Source organism: Crocodylus porosus, unplaced genomic scaffold (genome assembly GCF_001723895.1).
Source record: "Crocodylus porosus isolate Cpor-Errol unplaced genomic scaffold, CroPor_comp1, whole genome shotgun sequence".
In the NCBI taxonomy this organism is placed as follows: domain Eukaryota; kingdom Metazoa; phylum Chordata; order Crocodylia; family Crocodylidae; genus Crocodylus; species Crocodylus porosus.
This window is the reverse complement of record NW_017728909.1, coordinates 58,484,469-58,497,478: the sequence shown is the minus strand read 5'-3', so window position 1 is coordinate 58,497,478 and position 13,010 is coordinate 58,484,469. Positions and strand designations below refer to the sequence as shown.

Sequence of the window (13,010 nt, the reverse complement as noted above, 5' to 3'; positions counted from 1 at the left end):
ATCTTCTTTTTTTGAAACTGGAAATATTGTAACCCTACAAGAATGCAGCTGGGTGGCATGTAGAGCAGCACTCAGCAGGTAAGTCTGTGGAGGGGAAGGGATGCGATTGGGGGGAAAGGAAGGGAGGGCAGATGGAGGCCCCTATGGTGAGGGAGGGTGTGGGGCAGGGGCTGGGGTGCATAGGACCTCAGGGCAGGGAGCAGGACAGAGCTATGGCGGGGGAAGGGGAGGAGATAGCTCCCTGCTGGTGCACCCCCCCTCACCCCAGGGAGGCATGGGGGGCATGTGCCCCTTTGATTTGTGCACGGGGCAGAGGTGGGCTTCCCACTGGACTGGGACTGCACCCTGCTGCCTTTGCCCCAGGAATCGCATGCTGGCTATGCTGCACCCCCTTCTCACTTAGCGGCAGAAGGCACAACATGGTGTCACATGGGTCCCAAGGCAAAGGTAACAGGGCACCAAGTTCTCAAAGGTAGTGCCAGGTCCCAGCTTGCCTCTGCCCTGTACACAAATCCAGGGGGCACATGCCCCCCCATGCCTCAGGGTGCACGCAATGGCAGGGAGCCCTGCCTACCCTGTGCCCCTGGATGAGCCATCCATGGCTCCCATGACCCGCCTTGGCCCTGGGGTCCCATTCACCACAGCCCCTGCCCCACTCCCTCCCTCACTGTGGGAGCTTCGATCTTCCCCCTCTCCCCCCCGCCCTTCCCCTTCTCTTCCACAGGCTTACCTGCTGGGCATTGTTCTACATGCCATTGGACTGCATTCCTGGCCATATGCATGCTGTGGCTGCACACCTGCATGCAGCATCTCAGCATGAAGCTTGGATGTGGGTTCCAAAACCATGTGCACAATTAATGCATTAATTGGTTCTTGCGTTAATCAGGCATGTTAACAGATTTAATTGACAGGCCTGGTTTGGATTATTACACACACGTGTGTGTGTGTGTGTGTGTGTGTGTATGAGAGAAAAGGTTGTAGCCCTTTCTTTTCATACTAGTGGTAGAATCCTCTTCAAATAAATGTAATTCTAGAACAATGTCCATGTTGCACGTGAGGAACAAATGACTGATATCCAGGCTTTCAACTCCCAAATAATACCTATAAGTGTTGTAGAAACAAGTTGAAGGAAACAATCCATCATTACCACCTCAGTTTTATCTGGATTGAATCTCTACCAACATATATTTTCATCCTTGCCAAAGTTCTAGTTGTACTGAACTTGCATTGGGCCCTACTTCTTCACTAGCCCTCCTAAATGGCCCAGTAAACATTGAACAAGAGGTGTAACAGGAAATTTTGCAGCATTCACATATTAAAGTTGGAGGTAAATAAGTTACCCTCTAGAATCTCTTTCAGGGGAAAAAACAAGAGTTGAATCCATCAACAGGAAGCAGCATCTATTTCTTTGAAAATCTGCAAGTGACTTGACAAAATTCTTGATCTGTGAAAATCTGGTATCAGTCTATTCTTTGTGAGGAGCAGTTTTGGGGGTTTTTTCACTTTTTTTTTTAAGCGTCTGTCTCCTGGGCCGTAACTAGATTGAAAGAGAGTTAGCTGTGTTTTCTTAGTCATGTGGAAGGCAAAGTAGAGATGCATCTTACTCATTTAGTCTATAAGGTACACATCTATCTTGTCCTCTGTCTGTATCAATAAAGGTAACATCCAAGATTCCAATCTGAGTTGACATATTCCATAACGTTAATAAAAGAGTATATAATCATTATCGAGCCTTTTCAAAGTGTAGGCTCCATGAATACTTCCCAGAAAGCGAAATACAGTCTGCCCTACCCCCTCTCATTTCTCCTTGGAGTCAGTACTAAGCTGATTCTCTAGCAAAGCACCAACGTTTCTTCACTCTCTCTACCAGTTAGAAAGAACATTTCATCTTTCACTAACCCAAACACTGGATCCAGATTTGAGTCCAGGTGAACTGATGGCACTTAAACTTAATTTTTGCTTACAGTAATAGCCATGAAATCCTCAGCCAATTCAGAAAACTCATCATTGTGGCTTAATACTGAAGATAGGATTTCTCCAGTTCCACATTATTGAAGAACTTAATCACTTCACCTGGGGAATCTGAATTTCAGAGGGAATCTAGACCATGTAGCAACATGACCTTTGCAACTGTATTTGGTTTATGCTGCACTTCTTACCCATTAGAAACCAGCTATGCTGAAATTACCATTACTTTTCATCCAAATGAGTTTTATACATAAGTTGTTTGACTTCATCCTTTCTTAAGCCTCAGTCAATGCTTAATTAACTGAGTCAGCATTCTTTTGAATGTAACCTTTATCAGTCGCTATATCCTCCCATACTATTTAAACAAGCAAAACGGATGACAGTAAGGTTAAATATCTTGATTTGCGTTTCTGATATGACATTGTTCTCTTGCCTTTTTTCCCTCTATGTACAACTAAAAGGACAGAGGACTTAAAGACTTGTAGCTAACTTCACTTCTGCAGGTCTTGGTATCCTAATGTATGTGATAGTGCTGTTCTTCCTTCTTGGCCTCCAGAGAGTATCCACTGAAGGAACGCTTCTGGATGCCAAAGCATAGACTTCTGGGAGAGTACAAAAGCCACCAGGATTTCCAGCTTTGGACAAAATCTTCCAATTACTGTTTCAGCCCCAAAATTGACCTATGAAAAATGCTCAGTTGAATGTCTTCCTAAAGCTGTTCGTATGTTCCCAAAGTACAGTTTAGTGAGACGCTGAAGTTCCCAAAGTTCACGTTCAGGACTTCTTCGCTCTTCCTGTCAACAAATTTTCTAGTAAAAAGAAACCCTCTTGTTTTTGGTGAAATTGTTGATAATCATAACCCAATACACTGCTGTGGCATTTCAAAAAAGTAAAATGCTCTTGTGTAAGTAGATATTCTGTCCATATGAAGTATTCTTAAAAACTACCTTGAACAAAATTGAGCAGGTTCAAAGAAGAGAAGTTTGTGGGGTTAGCTATCTTAAAACTTGTATGGAACTGGAGGATAAGGTCAAGTTTTACAAGAAATTAACATAACAATAGTTGTACTGTGTTGGTGGATTGAAAAACTTCAGATTTCCAAGGTGCTGATACCTATCTGTGAGCCACCTCTTTTTTAGTATGAAGGTAAATTGTAAAACAAATTGATAATTATGGCTTTTGGTTTGTAGTGAATATGATACTGAATTTTTTGTGTTTAACCATAACTTTATCTTGGTTTTCTTTACATCGCACTCATCAGCACTGTGATTAAGCACATCATCGCAACATATTGGAAACGCATTTTAAGCAACCATTGTTTTGATGGGCACCACAAGAATTGAGCATAATGAATTCGAACACACGTATATCAATAAAAAATAAAACCCCTATGTACCCATGCTACCTAATATAGTGTAGAGAGCAGTACTTGGAATTATTGATATGAATGGAGTTTGTGTGTACACTGTTAATATTATGAATCTGCAGCTGACTGCTAGTTGCAGAGTAGAGTAGAGCTGTATCTTGTCACATTCTTCCTGCCCCCCCCCCTTTTAAAAAAAAAAGATTTTAGTATGTGCAGGACTGCTTACAGTTTGCTTTCAGAAAGAGAACCTGGAAAAGTCTTATTTACACTACTAGATGGAAAAAATGTCAAATTGCTGATTTCTATCTGTAACAATTGTATAGATGGTCCTAAATAATCATTTGTTCACTTATTTGAGTTATTGTGTATTTGCCATTAAAGTAAAAAAGAATTCATATACACTGGACTAGTAAAGCCAAATATGATAGTGTTAATGTATATATTCATCCAGCATAAATAAAGCTATGTACCCTGGATTTAACCAGACGTGAAAAATAGTTGTTCATCCTTGGGTAGTTGCACATTTCAGTGTTTTTGTGCCTGGGGCCTGTATGGCCATCACTTTCATAGTCAGTAAGAGATTTTTGTGAATTTTATTGTACTGGATAAAATCAGTAATTTATGGAAGAAATTTCATGAAAGAATGTTGTAATCCAAAAGGGAAAGAATTGATAAAAATAAGATAATGCTTTTGAAACAAAATCAAACAGCAGTGCTGGTTGGGAATTACCCAGTTCAAATACTCTAAGTTATAGAAACAGTATCTATGTACTCTGATCTTTCAGAGGCAGGAATGCCTTCCGTCTAAGGTAAGATTATGCAAGCCGTATATTGAATTGAGTACTCCTGGCATTCATCCATGTATCTTGGTAGGTAGAAACATGTTACATCCTATGTATTCTGATTTCAAGAAATCTGTAGTGACTGGCAGGCATATGTAACTAACTTGTAAGGATATGCAAGTATTAATGTTTACAGCTAAAGGAATATAAAAGATGATGGTTTACGTGAAGTTAGATAATTATGTCAAAAGTAGATTGAATTTTGGCTAGGTACTAAAGAACTGTAAGGGGCAGGATGTTGGTGTTTCATTTTTTGTGAATGTAGAATGAATTTGAAGAGTAATGTTCATAGACTTAGGCATAATGGATACACATATATTATTCAGCATGCAGTGTCACTGTTAAAGATGTATAGTGTACAAGAGTTAAAGCTTTCCCATAACTTTGAGAAGCCAGGAGGTAGGTGATATGGTTAGGTAGGAGGTCCCACACTGTCCTCAGCTATTCATGCTTTTGTGGACACAGTTGACAACAATAATGCAGAACAGCAAGGCATGATGTTGAAATGCATCTCTTCAGAAAAAGCAGGTTATTGTAGGCATATCACATCTGTTCTCCCCTTCTGATACTAGTTTCCAATAGGATTTTGAATTGAGATAGCATTTCAGTCCCAGTTTTCCAGATGCTTTAAAGCTCTAGAATAGACCAGCTAATAACTGTATCCTTGTGGCTCAAAAAACTCTTCAGTGTAAGCGTAAAGCTCATTTACATAGGAGGTTCACTTTCCTTGAGAGTTGGTCAGAGAATGTGGAACAGAATCTCCAAGGAACTAAGGAGCTTCTCTAACATCCGTAAACATCAACCTTTTATTAAAGAAAAAGACAGCCAAGTAGCCATACCATGACAAAACCAAAACATTCTGCAGCCCATGCTTGTCCTGCTAGGAAATGGATCAGAACCAACAAATAGCAAATACTAGTCATAGTAATGAAATAGCTGTGATGGTCCAGGTAAAATACAGCAAGCAAGGACTTTTGTGGGAGATATGTTTTCATTTTCTTTTTAAACCAAGTGTGTCTCTCCCAACTATACAGTTGGTCTAATAAAAGATACCACCAACAACAATCCAAATGCTAGTCGTGTTTAATTCTGTACTGGAAGGCACCTAGGTAGTTTGAGAAATGTGGTATTAAGCATCTATATAGAATATAGTATAATGATCCATGGGTAAAATCTAGCTACCAAGACAATGAGAAGATGTGTTCACATAAATGTTTTTGCAGAAGTAATACCTTTATTTGTTTTGATAAATACCCAAAAATGTAACTTTAGGCTTTTTTTTCTCTTGTAGATTTACTTATGGGAGTTCATTAGGAAGAATAGCAATAATGAGTTAAAGTAATAACAAACCAACTAAGTAAAGGATTTTGAAAAAACAAACTTCATATCTTGGTTTCTCATGGGGTTTGGAATTCTGCATTAATTTAACTGGAAAACAATATGATTTAGCATTTAGAAGAGAAGGTCTGCATTAACTGCCATTGCAGATTATGAAAGGAAAAAATGGACAAAAATATTTGCATCAGTACTTTTCTGTATGTACTTTTATGGAAATTGGTTAACCAAGAGCCTTTCATCAGAGTCCAGTTTGCATACTGAATCTATTGAAAATTAAAGTAGAAGAAAAATCTGAACTCCATTTTTTTGGGGGGGTTTTAATGATAGCTATGACTCTCAGTGGCTTTTTATGTTAGACTAGTGCTCTAAAAATAAAACTGAAGTGGTGGGAATTTGTCATTCCCAAAAGTAGCAAATTTTGAAACCATAATTATAATTCTGGTTTGGAATGCATTGTCAGATTTTTCATTTTGTATTCTGTTTTGGTGAAAATTAATAAGTAAAAAAAGAAAAAAATCCCCATGGTATTTAGTTAGTGTGGCTTTGACTTACTTATGAGAAGAAAATAATGAAAAATATATTGAGCATCTAGTATTGGATGGTTGATTAGGTATTTATTAAATACATATTTACACAGATTTGTGGTACAAAGCAGGTTTACATCCAACTTAATCCAAGATTAATATAGTGCAGAGGGGATTACCAGAGAGTGGCTCCCACATCACTATTAATCACTTCCTGCCCATGGAAGAGCATGACTGTTGCTTCAGTGATCCCTGACACAATCTGCGCCTACTATTGAAGGTTCCATAAATAGTGGTCACCTAAATATTCTACATTAGTATGGCCAACCTGCAATAAGTGGCATAGGTAGCCTTTGTGTGTGGCACATGGCGGATCAGGGAGAGGACAGGCAACATAGTAGCAGATAGGTCAGGAAGCAGTGCAGGAGATGAAGTGGGGAACACAAGGCAGGAAGGAGAAAGCAGAGCAGCAGATTGGGCAGAAGAAGGGACTTGATCTGGCATTTAGTATGGGGCCAATTTTTCGCACATCTGCCAAAAAGGTCATCCCCACTCTGTTCTACATTATATGTGAAACATCTTTCTGGCTATTTTGCCTTTTTATGGCATCATGAATTGGCTGAACATGTGGCATGTTGTAATTTTATGTGTGATTTAAAATCTTAATCGTGTCTTAGAACCTCAGTAATCTTACAGATGACAGCCCAGGTGAAGAGTTCCAGTACACAGAGATCTCTTAACCTTCACCTCTTAGCAGAATAGATGAACAAAACTTAATCACCAGGTAGGAACAGTTAGTGACAGTATTTACCTTGAAGAAAGGATTGAGGAGACTAGTTGTACTACTTGGCTTGCATCACACTAGTATTTAAAGGATTTGAAAGGATTCAGGATACTGGTTTAGGTGATTGATGACTCTTCATGGTGATAGCATATACACATTGCACAGTTTCCAGTAACTGAAGAGGAGCAACAAAAGATATAGCCTTGAAGACAAATGGTCTGTCATGACCATCGCTAAATGTGTATTTCAGCTGTACAATTGTATCTGCTATGTTAATTGCAAACAGTTGCATTTTTATCTCTGAAAATCAATCTGTTTTTGACTAGTATGTTTTTGAAACTTATCAATTTTCACTCCAGCAGCCTGCAGTGCTACCCCACTAGCATCCATACCCCACTAACACCAACCAATGGACCCAGTTCCTGCACGAGCAGCTCCACAGCCGCATATGTAGAGTACCAAGGGTGCCTGCTGTTTACATCCACATGTCCTAGATTTTTGGGTTCCTGTTAGACCTTCCAGCATGCTTGGGCAGTGCTTTACAACCTGACCCCAGAGGCTGGAGGGCTTTCTTTCCACTAGGGCCAGAGCAGTCACTGTTCTTAGGGCTCTGGTCCCTGCAGGTAGGGGCCTACTTCCCTGTGGATCTTAGGCATGTGAAGGGGGAAGACCATGGGGCCTGTGATCCTGAATATCAGCTCCATTCCTGCAAGAATTTGGGTTACTGGGTTACACACTGCAGTCAAATCTTGGAGCTTGGTGGTGGTTTGCCTCACTAGGCCTTGTGCACTACCACTACTGGGGGCCTGTGGTCTTGGGCACCTTGGAACAGTTGGTGCAGGGGACAGCTCATGGGAGTGGACTTGGGTGTCGAGGAAAGGTGGCTCCATAGGTCCTGCATGTCACAGTTCCACTCATGTAGGTCTCTCCTTCCCCTTGGACAGGACATAGCTAGCTTTCTCCTTTACCCCACCCCTCACACTCCTCCTGTCCTCAGTCACCTGTGTCCTGAGTTTTCATCCTGTCCTGCGTGTACTCAAATCCCTGCTGCAGGTATTCTGTCTGGACAGGAGCAAGGAGCAGATGGGGTTTTATTAATTGTACCATTATTTTCAAATAAAAAGTGGCATAACTATAAAAGTTCTGTGCTGCACCTTTTATTCATCTGGCCATTGTTGCAGTAGCAGGAGTTCAGAATGGTAAGTCACAGATTCCTTCTGCTATCACAGTCCAGGGACAGTTGCACAACCTCACCTTGCCCATCTAAAGTCAGTTCCCATCTCTTATGCTCTGAGTAGTCCCTATGCTCTACTGTCTTGAGGGGAGGAAATGGGCATCTCCTAACAAACCCAGACATGAACTTGAACTTCTCGGTGTTTGGGCCCTCATGCACATGGTTCAGCTGGGATTTGGGGTCCTGGGTGGGTACAGGAACTGCTGGTTCTTGATTCGAACCCAACCCATTCCCTCATTGTAGGAATATTGCTTTCTCTGCATGTTTTTTTCTAGCCAAAATCTCTGCATCCCAGGTTAGAGCTCGGGTTGGGTGAGGGAGAATTGTTTCTTTAGGATATAGTCCTGCAAGGACTAATCCCACTATGAAATGGTGGAAAAGTGGCCCACTATGATGGTGCTGCCGGGAATCCTATTCATTATGTGGATAAAGCTGGAAAGCTGCCTCATTGTGCAGCATGATAAGCTCACTCTTGAAGACATGGAGATGGTCGCAGCCACAATCAGTGCAGACTTAGTTTGCTGAAGACCAGGTGAAGCAACTTTGCCTTCTGATCATGCCCCAAGCACCGTCCTACATGCGCTTGCATTGTTTGAAGAACGAGACAGGACTGGCCTGCCCACCCTGTGCCCTTCCTCCTCATTTTTGAGCTGCCTGTAGTGTCTGGTTCCTCTGAGGCCCCAGTTGCTGTCATAGAGCTTGTAGCAGGTACCTATCCATTTTGTCTTGTCCTGGTACTGCTTCCATTCCTAGTTGTGACCCTGCATGTTCATCTTCATGGTGATCCACAGGTATACCTTTTTGTTCTGCTGGCTCTTATGGAGCTTCTCCTGATTCTGTTTGTGGTCCTAGAGGGTAAGGAGGTCCCTGACGTCTCTTTGTATCAAGTTACTGGATTGGCTGTAGGTATGGGTGCATAACTGGGGTCTGGGTGTTTTCTCACTGGGGATCTGAGCCTGGGCTGGGTCTGTGCCAGGGTCTAGTTGGGTTCCCACACCTGCTCAGAGTGATGTGCAGGGCATGCAGCTGTGTTGGCACTATGCGTCTGCAGCTCTGGAGCACAGTGTTAGCTGCTAGGAGGAATGATTTGCTCCATGCTCGGCTGGAGTAGTAGAGTCCAGCTTGAGTTGCTAGTTGTTTCCCTTGAGCTGTGGGGAGGAAGGATCAATGTATGCTGGGATGCTGGAGGACAGTGCTGCAGTTTCTTGTGCAAGAGTAAATGTACAGGCATTCATTCTTCCAGCAGCAGTGGAAGTGACCTCCACTATGTTGGAGATGACTTATTTATGTTTCCCAGAACTGCCACTTTTGCTCTGGGAGGAGATATATGAACATTTGTAGGTTCATTGTTTCTACTGGGAAAGCAGAAATGTAACACCTGTACATGGCCTATGTCTTTTCTTCCATCTGTCAAGTAGAAATTCATACTTACCATCTGTGTCAAGTATTTTAAAAACTGTTGATAGCACTGTGGCTGCTAAGTATTATACCCCAATGGATGTAAGTTTTGGATATGACATATCAAGAATTTAAATTATTTGTGTCCAATACTTCTGCCCATTGAAGGAATTTATAAGAGATGTAGGAGTTTTCATTAAACAGTTTAAGATTACTTTTGAAAAACCACATGCTGATATGCCACTTAGTCATGTATGTGTTGATAAAGTATAGTAAAATATGCATTGAGATGCACATGTTGGTTAATGAAATACAATAGCACATTCATTGTTCATAACCTGACACTAAAGTATGTATGCTAACCCCATAGCATGTACACCATCTTGTACAGATTCAAAACATTTTGCTGAAATGAGTACTCTAAAATGAGCTCTTCATGCAACCTGCATCTTAATTCTTCCCCCCACCTTCATTGTTAAAGTAATGATTTTGGGGTTTTGCAATGGAAAAACTGCTGTGGTTTACACTTATTTCTCCTTTTTCCTTTTTCTGTCTAAAGGATAATATCTGGATACATTGACACAAGTATTTTATTTGAACATGGACATTATCTCTTGCATTTGAAAAATAAATTCAATTATAATGGACTGCAGCTAAGGCTGTAGTAGGGCTGAAAGTATACTAGAAAAAATCTGTCTTAATTTACTGTATGGTTACAGCCCTAATTATGTTTTGAACTGCATTAAAAAGGAATGTTCAAGGAACTTTTAAAAACTGCTTGATAAAAGATCAGGAAACCTAAGATGTTCTTATTTGTGACACTTGTATGAAAGGACTTTGTTCTCAGGTATAATACCTGGTCTATACCTATTGCCTTTTGAAAAAGATTTTCTTGTCTAGCTGTTACTGAATTTGCTGTAAGTTCGCTGATAAGCTCTATACTAAACTCACAGATGCATGGTAACAGCATAGTAATAAGTGCCAAGAGCTACAAAACACTATCTTATGCTCAAAATAGTCTCTTGCTACTCAAATACTATACTGTCATGTTGCACAGCACTTTTAAGTTGCCAAAACATATGAACATAATTGGCATATACTGAGTCAGACCAAAGGTCCATCCAGTTCGGTGTTTGTCATCAACAGTGAAAACTGGCAGATGCTTTAGAGTGTTAGAAATAGGGTATGTACAGACATTTGGGGAAGTTTAAATCAAACTAAAAATGACTACCTGGTCTAAATAATTCAGGATGGGGGGAGCAAGCAGGCTTCAGGGAGGGTCAGGGACAGGGGGGTTAGCAGGGTCTATTGAGGGATTGGGGGGACAGGCAGGGTACAGCCACCTCAACATTTACATGAAGGGAGGGGCATATGATTGGGGGGGGCAGTATTGTGCCCATGCTCTGCCTGCAACACTCACTCCTAAGCCCCTGCCTCTCCAGCCCTGCCAGCTTCTCCCCCAGACTCCCAACCCACATCCCCCTGCATCCCCAGCCCTTCTGCCCAAGCAGCTCCTTTGTTGCACGCCCACATGCAGTGTGTCTTTACCTGGGAGTTTGCTGGGGGCTGTGTGGGAAGCATGTGCCCTCCAACAGCCAGTCACCTTGCCCGCTGCTTCCAGCCCCAAGCAGCTAGCCCAGGAGAGCAGAGGAAGAGCAAAAACCCAGACATTTGCTCTCATTTTAAAAATCTGTCCAGATGCAAGGGCAGGGGCCAAAAAGAGGATGTGTCTGGGAAAACCCAGATGTATGGTAGTCCTACTGTAGCTCTCATCCCCCAACACCCTTCTAGCACTGCCACTGAACCCACATAAAGCAAGGGAAACCTTTATATATATTTGTCTAATCCTGTTTTGATTCTGGTTAAACTTGACTTCTGCAATAGCCAGTGAGTGTCACATGTTAATTATATATTCAGTAAAACATTTCCTTTTGTTTTTTCTAAAATTGTTGCCTGATGATTTCTTTGGGTTTTGTCAGCTGCTTGCATTTTGAGACCTAACAGAAATTGTTCCCTATTTATTTTTCACACCATTCTCAATTTTATGGAGTTTTATCATATTCCCTTCAGTTGTCCACCTTCTAAGCTAAAGAGTCCGATCCTTTTTAGTCTGACAGAAGCCATTCCATGCCCATGATCATTTTTGCCCTTCTCTATTTTGCTAGTTCTGTTCTATTGCTTTTTGGGAGAGAGGGTGACCAGAACTTCACACAGTAGTCAAGGTGTGGACTCGCCATGATTAATATAGTGGCAAATGATATTTTCAGTTCTTTTTTCAATTCTTTTCCTAGTGAACATTTTACGTCACTTTTCACTGCTGCTTAATATTAGGCCTTTGTAAAGAGCATTCTCCACAATGACTTCAAGATACTTCTGTGAGTGGTAACAGTTAATTCAGAGCCAGTTGTGTTATGTGTCTAGTTAGGATTATTTTCCCCATGTGCATTACTTTGTATTGACTGTTAATTTTTTTTTCCTGCCCATTCAGTTTTATGGCATCTTCCTGCAACATTTTGCCTTCAGTTTGGACTAAAGCAGAATAATTTTGTATTGTCTGCAAATGTTGCCATTATGCTTTCTACTTCCTTTGCCCTGAGCCCTCCCCAGTGTATAACTTCTTTCAGTCTGAAAACCAATCACTTTGTCCTACCCTTCGTTTTGTTGTCCTTTAACCAGATTTCAGTCCATAAAAGGGCCTTCCCTCAGATCTCAGGACAGTTAAACTTTTTTAGGAACCTTTGGTTAGGGATCTTGTCAAGGATTTTTTTGATAAATTTCTCTTACTTACCTTGGTTTTCTTCTGTAGGCAGGTGTATAAGGAACATTATTTTTATGGTATTTCCATTTTTTATGTAATGAGCAAAATTAAATTATTGAAAGCAGCAGAAAGTGCCAAGAAAGGGAAACCTGAGCCAGGAATTTTCTACTTGAACTCCCAATGATTTGTTCTAAATTTAAGCTGCTTTTTAATTAAAAGTCCATGCAAGACCTTTCCAGGAAGGAAAACAAAGCTGGCATCCTGATTCTCCTCCTCACCCTCCCCCCCACCTCAATGTAAAACAAGCAGAGGAAAAAGAAAACCTTCATACCTCAAATCTTGATTTGAATAAAGTTGGTTAGAAGCTATCACTTACTTTATTGGTATTGAGGTTTAACCTTCAATTCAATATTTTTTCATAGTTAAGAATCTGTAATATAGAAATGACAGAGATATTCTGTCTGTGTGCGTGCATCTCTGCTAAGTACTACGTTCCTTTGCTTTTAATTTATTTATAGGCTGTTTTGAAAATCTGAATAGATTACATGTGGCTGTTTTGAAAATCAGATTCAAATGTCTTGAATCTTGAAAGAGATCATTTAATATATATTCTGTATTTAGTTTCTTAAACCTATGTTATATCTTACACTTTCAATTTTCCTAGAATTCTGGCTTGTTTATACCCGCTTTAGAGCAGCATTGTGTTAAATTATAGAAGTAGATACTGAATATTGTTGGTTTAATAGCTATTAATGCCTATAAAAAGGACACAACAAAACCATTTTCTAGAATGACATT

General features: G+C 40.7%; 1 protein-coding gene across 5 annotated transcripts in view; it reads left to right on the top strand.

Annotated features, from left to right (window-relative positions):
• The window catches only part of TMEM161B (transmembrane protein 161B), a 105,938-nt gene that overhangs the window by 39,578 nt on the left and 53,350 nt on the right, over positions 1–13,010 (top strand). The gene's annotated exons all lie outside the window — the stretch shown is intronic.